The sequence below is a fragment of the Pan paniscus genome, chromosome 13, assembly GCF_029289425.2.
Source record: "Pan paniscus chromosome 13, NHGRI_mPanPan1-v2.0_pri, whole genome shotgun sequence".
Lineage (NCBI taxonomy): Eukaryota > Metazoa > Chordata > Mammalia > Primates > Hominidae > Pan > Pan paniscus.
Window position 1 is genome coordinate 61,680,735 of NC_073262.2, and position 13,746 is coordinate 61,694,480.

The window sequence follows — 13,746 nt, forward strand, 5'->3', positions numbered from 1 at the left end:
ATAACAGCATTCATTCATGGGGGTTTTTAGAGTTTTCACCATTCGCATACATTATTTCAGTCAAAATTAATCACTCTTCCATCTGTGCTCTCACATCAATTAAAATATTTTAAGAATTATAAATGTTAAGTGATGTTATGTAAAGTTTGGAAAGCGAGAGAAAAGAGTAATACACGTTTAGGCTGGGTGTGGTGGCTCATGTCTGTAATCCCAGCACTTTGGGAGGCTGAGACAGGCAGATCGCTTGAACCCAGGAGTTTGAGACCAGCCTGGGCAACACAGGTGAGACCTCATCTCTAGAAAAAATACAAAAATTAGATGGGCATAGTGGCGTGCACCTGCAATCTCATCTACTCCGGAGGCTGAGGTGGGTGGATCGCTTGAGCCCAGGGAGGTAGAGGCTGCAGTGAGCTGTGATCACACCACTGCACTCCATCCTGGGCAACAGACTGATACCCTGTCTCAAAAAAAAAAAAAAAAAAGAAAGTGTTTAAGTGCAGCAGCCATGATTTTATTCTCTTCCTTCCTTCCCTTCTGTTCTTTGCCTATGCCTTAAAAATGTATAGCTGTAGCTAAGGTATACATGTACTTATAGGCTTTTCTGTGTAATATATTTCTTTTTTCTTTTTTTTTTTTTTTTTTGGAGACGGAGTCTCGCCCTGTCGCCCAGGCTGGAGTGTAGTGGCGCGATCTTGGCTCACTACAAGTTCTGCCTCCAGGGTTCATGCCATTCTCCTGCCTCAGCCTCCTGAGTAGCTGGGACTACAGGCACCCACCACCATGCCCAGCTAATTTTTTTTTTTTTTTTTTTTTTTTTTTTGTATTTTTAGTAGAGACAGGGTTTCACCGTGTTAGCCAGGATGGTCTTGATCTCCTGACCTCGTGATCCGCCCGCCTCGGCTTCCCAAAGTGCTGGGATTACAGGCATGAGCCACCGCTCCCGGACTGTGTAATATATTTCATGCATTTCCCCAGGTGTTGTGTGGTTCTCCTCCTTAGCTTTTTAAATAGCTGCTGTTTTGTGGAACATTGTGATTACTTCACTGTGCTTCACTTGCACCTTTACTCATGTGTTCTCCATCACAGCCGCGTTAGTTTACTGCCTTCATGCTCATCTCTTCCTAGACTCTTGGGGCTGGTATGACCTCTTTGTCATTAGAATCAGGGCAGAGAGAAAATATTTAGCAAGTATGTCTGAAGGAATAGATGTTCCTTCTGGGCTTTATAACAGCGTTTTAAGGTGTAGGTAAATATGAGCAGTTTTCAGCCAAGGAAAGGAGTCAGATTAAACGGTCACACAGCAGCTATGTGGAAGTGGGTGAACTCAAACTTCGGTTCAGTTCTCCTAACCCCAGCAAAGCACTTGGCAGTGTTTTGTTTTGTTTTTTGTTCTGTTTTGTTTGTTTTGGAGGTAGGATCTCGTTCTGTCAGGCAGGAGTGCAATGGCGCGATCGGCTTACTTGAGCCTCCTAGGCTCAAGCGATCCTTCCACCTCAGCCTCCTGAGTTGCTGAGATTATAGATGCATGCCACCACACCTGGCTAATTTTTGTATTTTTTGTAGAGACAGGGTTTCACCATGTTGCCCAGGCTGGTTTTGAACTTGTGTGCTCAAGTGATCTGGCGTGAAACACCGTGCCCGCGTTTATTTTTTATTTTTTTTAAGGCTAGTCAAGTGAAGCAGTGGGAATGGGAAATCCTCTGTTCTTAAGAAATAAAACATGGGGGTCGGCTTTCTCTCCCTTGAACTTTCAACTCTTAAATTTTTTTGTTAAAAATTTTAAAAGTTAATTTCTAAAGCCATCTTGTGGTTTGTCTCAAGAGAAGACATTACCTTTTGTCCTGAATTCTCTCCCCTGAACTTTCTCTTCCTCGAACTTTCAACCCTTAAATTTTCTTGTTAAATTTTTAAAAAGTTAATTTCTAAAGTCATCTCCTGGTTTGTCTGAAGAGAAGACATTACCTTTTGTCCTGAATTGCCTTTATTCCATAACAAATAGCATTTGAATGCCTTCTGTATGAATGTATGTTCTGAGGTTTGGCCAATACCTACAGTGTTCATTTGACACTATCACTCTGGTCATTTAAAGAGTACTTAAAAATTTAAATCATTTTAATATGAAAAACCTTTCTCATTGTTTGGACCATGCACTAGTGCCCTAGTATCTCTAGTGCACTACACATATCTGATTTTCACTTTCCAGGGGGGGATTTCTATCTCAGGGTAATGGAGATTATAACTATCAACGGATCCTAATCTTTTTTATTTCGTGGTTTCTGAATGATAGAATTGTTTTGCAATTAACCATAGAAGCAAGAATCTCTTTTGGGGGTGAGAGGTGGTACGTAGGAGCAGAGAAGGGATATATAGGAATAGAGTGATCTATTTTATTTTACTATTTTTTCTTTATATTTTTTAGAGACAAGGTCTTGCACTGTTGCCCAGGCTGTAGTGCAGTGGTGCATAGCTCACTGCAGCCTCCAACTCCTGGGCTCAAGCAATTTTCCAGCTTCAGCCTCCTGAGTAGCTAGGACTACAGGCGAGTGCTACCAAACCCTGCTAATCTTTTATTTATTTTTTGTAGATATGGGATGTCTACTTGCCTAGGCTGGTCTACAGTGCTTAGGCTCAAGCCATCCTTCTCCCTTGGCTTCCCCAAGTGCTGGGATTACAGATGTAAGCCACCACACCTGCCTAGGGTGATATATTTTAAGAGTACAAAGTAGATTAGTTGTCATTGAGAATGAAAAGAATCAAATCTAGATGTTCGTGTCTCAATTTGAGATCTTCATGTTGCAAAAGGTTATTTTTGATTTGTAACTTTTTAAAACTTTGTAATCAAGTTGATTTATTTGTGGTTATTGTAATACTATTTTGCCAAGTCATAAATGGTTAACTTTACTGCATTCAGATTTGAGAATATGCTTTAGGTTTTAAAGTTGCAATCTTGACATCATGTATGAATTATCTCACAAAATAACTACTGTTTGGAGAAAGAACTGATCTGATTTCTTCTTTTTAAACCAGTGATACTAAAGGTGTATTTAAGCCTGTTTTGAGTTTGTTGAAACATCACTCCAAAGTGGAAACATGGAAGGCTTTGAGCTGGACAGAGCTGAGTATAAATTTAAATTTTTGCCATTTCCAAACTAGCCATTTATGGGGCTGATCTTTGCCTTGTTTGTTTTGAGGATTAAAGGAGATAATGGGTGTAAGATACCTATGCCTTGTCTAGTTAAGTGTTCAGCAAATACTAATTCTCCCCCACCTGTTACAGTGAGCTGGGGAGTCCCTGTGTTTGCATAAGGTTGTCCTGTAGCTCTTTCTGTATTTACATATGTGATCTAGTCTTGAAGGTGGCTGGCTGAGGGGGCGCTCAGTTTTGTGTATTGAAAATTGCTAGAAACTGAGAGTTGGTTATTATATTGCCATTGAACTTTCTGTGTAATGGATGGTTACCATGTGTTTGTGTTATTCTCTGGTAAAAGGCACTTTTTATACCAGTGGAGTGTAAATTCCAATGTGAAAACGTTAATCTTTGAAAACCCTGAGCTAGGCTCCTGTTATCAGCCACTTGCGGTTATCTGGTGCTAGAGGCTAACCAGATCCCATTACGCAATCCTTTCCCTCCCTGTAGCACATTACCCGAGGGTGGGACTCTTGGAAACTTCAAACTGAGGCTCCCCATGGCTGTCATTGCTTAAGATCTCCCCTGGGTTTTTACAGAGTGGGATAATGAGAAACCTTCCAGACAGAGGGGCAGTCTTATACCTGTCCCCATTCATTTTGCCTCCCTTCCTCCTCCCTGCCTCTATTTAAATCTTTCCTGTTCTTTAAACCCTACGTTTCTCAGGATGCTTCCCCAGACAGCTCTCAATTCCACCCTTCTGTCTGTATTAAACATATTAGCACTGACACCCACTGCCTTACCTACTGCCTTGGCCTTTTTGATGCTCATCTCGGATTACAGCCGACCCGAGGGCATCCACCAGCCAGCCTGCCGTGCCCTGTGCATCTCTGGCCTGGCTCAGCCGTGGGTGCACTCTGCCTGGTCCACAGCAACTGATTCTGTTTCTTCTTTGTCAGATCCAACACTCTGTCTTGGAAGAATTCTCTGTAAGGTTTTCCACGCAGCAGTCTTCTGTCTGTTACTTTTAGAAAGAAATGAAAAAAGTAATTTAAAAATAACTTGATGGCTGGACATGGTGACCCACACCTAAAATCCCAGCACTTTGGGAGGCCAAGGTGGGAGGACTGTTTGAGCCCAGGAGTTCGAGACCAGCCTGGGCAACATAGTAAGACCCCCCAAGTCTGCAAAAAATACTAAAATTATTTGATAGCTGGGTGTGGTGGCATGTGCCTGTAGTACCAGCCACTCGTGAGGCTGAGGTGGAAGGATCACTTGAGCCTAGGAGGTTGAGGCTGCAGTGAGCCGAGATCTCACCACTGTACTCCAGCCTGGGTGACAGTGACAGCCTGTCTCAAAACAAAAACAAAACTTGGTATATGCCTTCCTTAAGTGTTTTTCTTTTCACAGACATATGTTAAATAAATGCCATACTTTTTGCTGTATAACTTGATATTTTTGTACACACACAGTGTGTATTATATCAATATGCATTCTTCTAGAAATGATTTCTAGTGATTGCATGTAATTCATTTTCCAGCCTGTAGGTGTAACATAATTTTTTCAACTATTTACTTATTACTGAATTTTAAATAACACTGCAGTGAACATTGTTCTAGTTTTATTGAATGACTTCCAGCAATTAACTGTGTTGAATTACTAAACATAGTAGTTTCTTTCAATAAATTTGTGGAATATGTTCATCTTATTAGTATCTGAGTAATTTACTTCGTGGTCCAGAACTGAGCTAGGTGTCAGGGATACACGTAGACATAAGTATTGTAGTACTAAGGATAAAACAATGTGTATACCAATAGGAAGGGATGTCAGCTACTTAAGTAAATAGACTTTAATTATTTAGATAAAATAGGCATGAAAGAACTTTAATGTATGCAAATTTATAAAACGTCAACCAGCAGCTGTTCATACCTCTCCATGTGTGGGGTGTTGGGAGTGGGGCACTGAGATGCAGACTGTGGCAAAAAAAAAAAAAAATCTACCTGCTTTACAGACTGTGGGAAAAGAATCCACCTGCTTTACAGTTGCATGACATGGTCACTGAAGAGAGTGGGGACAGAAAGACATGGACCTGGGTAGCTTTGGAAAATGGTGTTTTGACTATAATCTATAAAAACTACAAAAAGAACTGCATAAACGCTGTACTCTAGTGGGTAAAGTTTCTCATGGGACACAGGTTGACAGTTCCAACATTGTTTTATATATGTACAAGGGTTAAACAAATAGTGAAGGGGTGGTGGATGGAGAGAGCCAAATTTCCCACAGCTGGAGAGGAAAGTCAAAGGTATGCAAGGAAGGAAAGCTAGAACGAACTTTGTGGGACTGTATTAAAGTCAGAAACCTCAATGTGAACTTAGGTTTAGCTTGACATAGATACAGAAATAATTATATTTTAGTGTGTATTCATGGATTAGGACACACATGTATTTCCTAGATCTGTTCACTGAAAGAGCTTAGAAGCAATAACACCCCAGTATCTTGGTTCCTAAATTCCATTCTCTAATCACAGTAACCAGGACTCCTTGAAGAAATGGATAATTATAGGTCTGGGACATCTTGCATTGTCAGAAAATAAGGAAGTGCTCACGAACAAAGGACATGGGCATGTCTGAAGGCCATACCAGCCAACCTCAAAGAGCTCCTAATAGCCAAAGCTGGAATAATTTGAGCAACAAAATAAATAATATGATGTACTGCATTGTAGTCCAAGATATAAAATAAATATACCTGCACATAACTGTATACTGGGAGAAGAGACATCTTCCTTATAGAAGAATTTCGAGTAATGTTTGCAGATACCTCCCCCTTCACTAGCTAGGCCTTAGTCCTCCCTACACCTTGAGTGTGGACTGAATTTAGTGACTCACTTCTAAGAGACAGAGTATGGAAAGGTGGGGAAAAAGTAAATTTACAGTGGAGAAACCTGCCAGCACTACCTTGACCAAGTAATCAAAGTTTAACACAACCAGCAGTAAACCATGTTCAAACATGAAGAAAAGTTTCACTTTGGGAGAATTGCTTGAGGCCAGGAGTTTGAGACCAACCTGTGCAATGTAGCGAGACCCCATCTCTACGAAAAATAAAATTTAAAACTTAGCTGGGTGTGGTGGTGTGCGCCTGTAGTTCCAGCTACTTGGGAGGCTGAGGTGGGCACATCGAGGTTCCAGTGAGTCGTGATTGTGCCACTGCACTCCAGCCTGGGGGACAGAGTGAGACCCTGTCTCAAAAAAAAAAAAAAGAAAAAAGTTAAAAGAAATGTACAGTGAATACTGACATACCCCCCACCTAGATTCTATAATTAAGATCATGCAATCTGGGCTTTATTACATATCTACCCATCACACCATCTTATTTCAAAAAGTATTTCAAAGTAAATTGCAAACATCAGTACATGTGATCCCCAGCCCCTACCCCCAACAAAAATTTGTTTAAAATGTAATTTCTACATTCTCTGCCAAGGTTGTTGTGCAGCACCTACCAGCCACAGCACAGTTGACGCTATGTGATTGTGCCCTGTTGAGCCTCGAGGCGTGTGGGAAATTGGAGAGGATGTAGGTGATGTAGGCATGCTCCGAGGTGAGCACAGATGTGTGTGATTGGGTGACCCACTGGACTGACGTGGATCTGTACTTGTGGGTGCTGGGGCATCATGGGATCTGTGAAGATCCAGAAAATAGCAGCTGTTTCCTGGCACAAGGGCGGCTTTAAGGATGGCGAGAAGGGATGGTGAGTCTGCTCTGGGACAGAACTGAGCTACTAAAGTTGTAATAATGTAGACTGCCTGAGCATTTATTTGGGGAGAGCCAAAGGCCTGCCTCACCATGCCATTCCCCCCTCCCCTCTGATCTCTTGGGAAAATAAATAGAGCGGGAAGAGAGGGTTTAGCTCAGGAAGGGGTAGGAACACTGATCAGCTCACAATCATCAATCAGGAGAGTGCAATTATGCAGAAAGGACAGAAATCACTCCCTGAAGGCCACAGACTTGGGGATTTGCCCAGAAGAAGACCTTACAGCTGCTAACAGTAGCCCTATTCAGTTGGGGTGCATAATGATTTTAAAACTAATCAGGAACCAAAGCCTGAGGCTGGGGACAAGCACAAATATCTTGTTGACAGAGCAAACATCTAGATTTTGTCAGATAGGAAGTTTCCGAGGAGGTCAGAGTGATGTAATGGTGTGCACTAAGCTTTCATCCTTAAACAGATGGGCCCCCGAGGTACCATCTGCAGCTCCCTGGGGCCCTTAAAAATGACTTCCTATAAATTAAATAGTCCTAAATTGGTATCGAGAAATTAGTGTGGTAGCCATATACCAGAAGCAAAACTAGACAAAGGAAGGAAATTTCCATGGAGTTACCCATTTCCTTTTCCTCCCTTGCTTTATAAATAGCAAGGGAGGTTTATTATTTTGATCAACTTTCTTGGTTAGCATGTGAATATTATTGCCTCCCTCAAATAGCCATCCAAGGTAAACTTCCCTTTCTCCTCTTCAGCTGGGACAACTGCATTGATCCCTACCTAAGCCAGTGTCAGCTGGATGTTTTTCATAAACTGCCTTGCTATTTTGGGCGTTCTGTTTTTGTTGAGGAGGAAGTAGTGGTTTTGTTTCTGGTTTTTTTCTTTCATCAAAGGGATATTTGTTCTGGAAGGGCAAGGAAAGGGGATGCTTCTCGGTCTAGATCGAGGGAGAAAATGTCCGACATCATATGTAAGTGGCTGATGATGAGTCTTAATTGGTGAAACATTTCAGAACAGAAAGTGGGTCCACTGTACTCATCCTTTTATTTATTCAACACTTACTGGCACTTTGATTCGCAATGGACAATATAGCCTCTGTTCTCAGGGAGACAGACAATCAAAAAATAGCGAAGTAAAGTTTACATAGGTATGAGTGGAGTATTAGAGAAGCTGGGGCAGGGGGTTCAAGGAGGAGGTAATTTTCCTTTCTTGAGATGGAATCTCACTGTGTTGCCCAGGCTGGTCTCTAACTCCTGGGCTCAAGCGATCCTCCCTCAGCCTCCGAAATCACTAGGATTACAGGCATGGGCCTCCATGCCCAGCAGGAGGTGATTCTTGAGCTGCGTCTCAAGGGAGTAGCCAGGTGAGGTGGGAGTTGGGTTGGGGTAGGGGGGACCACCCTAGCCAAGGATGAAAGGTGAACCGGCTGGTGTGTGTGGGTAAGTGGATGGAGCGTGGGGTGCGGCAGGGAGCTGTGAAGAAGGTTGGCTTGGAACAGGAGTGAAGAGGAAAAGCCGAGGCAGGTGCATGTGGGTAAGTGGGTAGGCGAGGCACCGGGGCGGGAAGCTGGGGTGTTAGCACGTCAAGCCTGCCGGCTTCTGTTACCTGAGTAAAATGGGAAGAAAGGGCATTTGCTAGAGTAGGATGGAGGAGAATGACAAAAGTTTGAAACAGTGGTTGCAGGGAGTGGGAGGAGGGCCTTTTAGAATATTCAGGGTCTTTTGGATCAGAGAATTCAAGTGCAGTGGCGTCTTTCTGCACAGTGATGCGATTTCTGTGGTCTTTCGGGCCCAGGGTGTAGGTGAGGACAAGCTGAGTTGTGTTATTAGTTCCCTTGGGTTTGGCTAAAGAGGAGGGTTGCAGAAAATTGAGGGTGCTGGCAAGGGGGTGATTGGTGGTGGAGTCCAGACTGTGGGAATGAAGAAGGGGACATACTCAAGGGACATCCGAGAGCAAGGACCTCAGGAGGGAGGGGGTGTGCGAGCCGGAAGGATAGGAGGCTGTGGTCATGAAGCAAGAGTATGGAAATACGGCTTCTGACTGAGGTGTGACCCTGGAAATGGCTGGCCAGAGTCAAGAGCCAGGGATCAGAGCTTAAGTGTAGGCGTAATGAGAACATCTGCCATCACTGACCCTGCGCTGGACACTGCCCTAAGTGCTTTGGACTATTCATTCAACCCAGCCCCACAAATAGGTACTCTTATTTATTGCCATTTACAGGTGAGGCAGCTGAGGCCCAGAGAGGTGAAGTAATTGCTCAGGGTCATGGAGTTAATAAATGGTGGAGCGGAGCTTCTAACCCATGTTGTCTCCTCTGCTCTTGTTCCTTTAGGAGCTGACTACTGGGCAGGAACGTCTCTCAGGAGAAAGAGTGGAAGAGAAAATTGTGAACTAAGGCCCCCTGCCCCCTTTTCCTGGTGCATGTGAAGTTATCAAAAACAGGTAGGTGATGGCTGAGGATTGGGGTAGAGTGTGGTATGACTGTGAGTAGTGACTCAAAGAGGGATGAATCTTTACATGAGGTTAGAAGAGAGATGGTCTGTAGAACGTCCAGTCTTTCCACCTGCCCAGAGCCACTGGTGAGCCAGCGCCTCCAGGGGAGAGAAGCCCTGTCAAAAGCAGAGATAGGGGAGTTAGTGTTTAATGAGTACAGAGTTTCAGTTGGGGAAGACAAAAAACTTGTATAGGTGGATGGTGCTGATGGTTGCAGAAGGACGTGCTTAGTGCTACTGAACTATATACTTAAAAATGGTTAAAACGGTAAATTTTATGTCTATTTTATCACAATGAAAAATAAAAACGTGGTGGAGGGAGGGAGTAATAATCACTACCATTTATGAAACCCTTTCCTGGTTCAAAATTGTCACTTATTAAATATTTGAATGTGTGCTGGGGATTTTGTTAAGTGCTTTATGTGTATTTTCATTTAATCCTCACTTTCAGAGATGAGGTAAACTCTGCTGTACAGATGAGGAATCTCAGGTTTAACCAGATTAGGCAACTTGCCCAAGGTCATACATCCAGAAATGGTAGGGGCTGGGCTCAACCAGATCCTCACACTCCAAAGCCCTTGCTTGTAATTGTTAGGGAATTGAACAGTGGACAGAAGGTTCCAGAGGCTGTGGGGGAAGGGAGAGGGGGTTGTTGATGGAGGGAGGACCTGGGATAGGGAAATGCTGGGTGAAAAGAGGAGGGTTGGGGATAGAGGAGCAGCTAGACCAAAGGAATGAGAAGTCGGATGGACAGGATCATCCTCCAGTGTCCAGACTGGGCATGTGCTGTCATGGAACTGGCAAAAAGTCCAAGTGACACCAACTTGTTCTCAGAAAGGGGCTGGAGGTTACGGAGAAGTGGGAGAGCCCAGCGTGGGGTGTGCCAGTGTGATCCAAAGAAAGTCTTGTCAGCAGAGGATTCTTCCCAGACTGGGACCTGCGGCCGGAGGGGCTGGCGGTATGGACAGTGTGGACATGAGTTCAGCCTGGGTGCCTCTTCTCATCTTCCTCCTGAATGCCCTTTCTTCCTGCTGGCCTGCCCGAGGGGACCCAGGCTGCCCATTGAGCCTGAAGTCAGCAAGCTGATCGTGAATTTAGGTGCATGAACGTAGGGAGGGGGTGGCAGTGAGGAGGACTGAATACCTTTCTAATGCTGACAGACCAAATGCCAAGGGTGAGGGTAAATCATGACCAATTACCTGGCTTTGTAGATGATCAGCAAACTGCAAATATTTTGCCACAGATTTTCTTTGTTTTTAGCAGAATGGTATGAAATGCATACATGAGGAAATAAATTTTATCTGACTCCTTCACAGAGATTTTGAGGTTGTAACCTGTAACTTCTAAGGCGTGGCCAGTGGTATTTGTGATCCTCTGGGTGCAGATGTGGGTTTGTCTCAGATATTTGGGTTTAGTGAGGCGTTTGTGAGCTGCTGAGGAGGGAAATGCGCTCTCGAGAGTTTCTGTTACCTTCCTGTGTTTACTTTAGATTCAGCAGGATTCTTTTACTGTCTTGCTGGTGGTTCTACAATCTGTGCTAAAAGCAGGCTGCCTGAGCAGTGCTTTCTGTGTAATAGAGGTGACCATGGAGAGCGTGGTTCTGTGATTATATAATAATTTTGAATAAATAAAAAGATGTCTCATGGCAGGTCCTATAAGGGCAGCCTGGAAGTGACATCATGAGGGATTAGGTTGCACTGCAGCTGAATCTTGCAGCTATCAGACATGCAGCAGTATGTCAGCTGTAACCTCCAGGTGTAAATAGACCTTCATCAGCATCGCTGGAAAGTGCTAGGAGGATCCAGAGTGCTGCGGGATGCTATCCATCAAAAGTCGTTTGCAGAACTTTGTTCCTGGCTGTGATAGGTTTTTAACCCCTGTAGCTGACTGGATCTGTGGAGCTTTTCATAGTTTATTTCAAGGAAAGGTAGCGGGTATATGTGCTCACTGGTGCCAAATTCAGATTGATCGTTTTACTGTCTCCTTTTCTGCCCCTTTTCACCAGCTAAGAAACAGGAGCTAGGTAGAATTTGCCTTAAAATCAAAACAGGACTAAGGTAATGTTAAGAGAAGTAGCGAAGTAGCCCTTTGTTTTGGGAAATAGTAATGGCTAACCTTATAATGACTAGTTACCTTCTGTGCTTTCTTGGAATTACCTAACAGGATGCTTAGGAACAGGATTGTGTCTTTTATTCACTGCCATATCCCTCAGCCAGAAACAGTGCCTGGCTTTTACTAGGCACTCTAATAAAGGAACTTCATGCAGATTAGGATTCTAAAGCACAGAGAGGTTAAATTGCCTGCCCGAGGCTACACAGTTAATGGGTTGGATTCCTTAACAACTGGTAGAGGCATAAAGTGGAAGTCACAGAAAATAATGTTTTCCCTTCAGAAGCTCTTCATTAACAATATTTGGGTTGGAGTTCAGATGTGCGCTCCCGGGATAGGCTGCCCCGGAGAGGGAGAGGCGGGGTCAGCTGTATCACGTGGATCTGCTCCAGCCGCGGCTGCGGCAGTTGTCGTCTTTCTCTGTCTCGCCTGAGGCAGCCATCTTGCTCTTGCCGCGTGCTGGTGTTGGAGGACCCTCCCTGCTTCAGATTTACCAACAGCATGAATCAAGAAAAGTTAGCCAAACTTCAGGCTCAGGTCCAGATAGGGGACAAGGGTACAGCTCGCAGAAAGAAGAAGGTGGTACATAGAACAGCCACAGCTGATGACAAAAAGCTTCAGAGTTCTCTAAAAAAAACTGGCTGTGAATAATATAGCTGGTATTGAAGAGGTGAACATGATTAAAGATGATGGGACAGTTATTCATTTCAACAATCCCAAAGTCCAAGCTTCCCTTTCTGCTAATACCTTTGCAATTACTGGTCATGCAGAAGCCAAACCAATCACAGAAATGCTTCCTGGAATATTAAGTCAGCTTGGTGCTGACAGTTTAACAAGCCTTAGGAAGTTAGCTGAACAGTTCCCACGGCAAGTCTTGGACAGTAAAGCACCAAAACCAGAAGACATTGATGAAGAAGATGATGATATTCCAGATCTTGTAGAAAATTTTGATGAGGCATCAAAGAATGAAGCTAACTAAAAGTTTGGTTTTTGGAAGCTGGCATGGACTAGATTGAACAAATCAGCTATGTGGTTCCAAAGTTTTACAGACACAGAGAACATCACCTGTTACTAGTTCAGTAATATAAATATTTTCTATATTAATAATGCTGTTTGTTCAGCATTTTTCAGTCATTTGATTTTGCATTTTGCACTTCCTCCCAGGATTTTTTTCTGGTCAAAATATGAAGTATTGGTGCAGTTTGAGGGTGTTTTGGTTTTTAATTCCTGGTTTTTTTGTTTTTTGTTTGGGGTATTTTTGGTGTATGTATGTTTATGTATGTGTGTGGGTATGTGTGTATATAGTGGAGAGCAAATTGGAAAACAGTTCTATTTATCCTCCTCCCTCCCCAGTAGAAATAAAAAAAAACTTTACAAAAACAAACAAACAAACAAAAAAAACAATATTTGCCGAGACCAGCTCAGTTGTGGAGACCCTAACCCGGGGTGCTAGAGGAATTAAAGACAGACAGACACACACACACACACAAATATAGGGTGTGGAGTGGGAAATCAGGGGTCTCACAGCCTTCAGAGCTGAGAGCCCTGAACAGTGATTTACCCACATATTTATTGACAGCAAGCCAGTGATAAGCATTGTTTCTATAGATTATAGATTAACTAAATGCATTTCTTACGAGAAATAAAGCGATGGGCCGAAACAAAGGGATGGGTCTGGCTAGTTATCTGCAGCAGGAACATGTCCTTAAGGCACAGATCACTCATGCTATTGTTTGTGGTTCAGGAACAGCTTTAAGTGGTTTTCTGCCCTGGGTGGGCCAGTTGTTCCTTGCCCTCATTCCGGTAAACCCACAACCTTCAGCATGGGTGTCATGGCCATCACACACGTTACAGTGCTGCAGAGATTTTGTTTATGGTCAGTTTTGGGGCCAGTTTATGGTCAGATTTGGGGGCCTGTTCCCAGCAATATTGACCATGGTTTTAGAGGAGGCTTGAATAAAACTAAAGGCCAGGTGTGGTGGCTTATGCCTATAATCCCCGCACTTTGGGAGGCTGAGGCAGGTGGATTGCTTGACCTCTGGAGTTTGAGACCAGCCTGGGCAACATGGCGAAACCCCATCTCTACAAAAAATACAAAAATTAGCTGGACATGGTGGCTTGCGCCTATAGTGCAAGCTACTGAGGCTGAGGTGGGAGGATCACCTGAGCCCAGGAGGCGGAGATTGCAGTGAGCTGAGATCACACCACTGCACTCCAACCTGGGTGAAAGAGTAAGACCTGTCTCAAAAAAAAGTAAAATTT

General features: G+C 43.6%; 1 protein-coding gene and 1 pseudogene across 7 annotated transcripts in view; both read left to right on the top strand.

Moving 5' to 3' along the window:
- TANC1 (tetratricopeptide repeat, ankyrin repeat and coiled-coil containing 1) overlaps positions 1 to 13,746 on the top strand; it is a 263,697-nt gene that overhangs the window by 23,345 nt on the left and 226,606 nt on the right. For 6 of the 7 annotated variants that reach the window (XM_055108612.2, XM_055108615.2, XM_055108616.2 and 3 more), the window contains exon 2: positions 9,216 to 9,325. The exons of the other annotated variant lie outside the window; for it this stretch is intronic. The gene's annotated coding sequence lies outside the window, so the exon portion shown is untranslated. The remainder of the gene's footprint in view (positions 1 to 9,215; positions 9,326 to 13,746) is intronic. 7 annotated transcript variants of the gene reach the window in all.
- Positions 11,876 to 12,687, top strand: LOC103786524 (transcription factor BTF3 homolog 4-like; annotated as a pseudogene).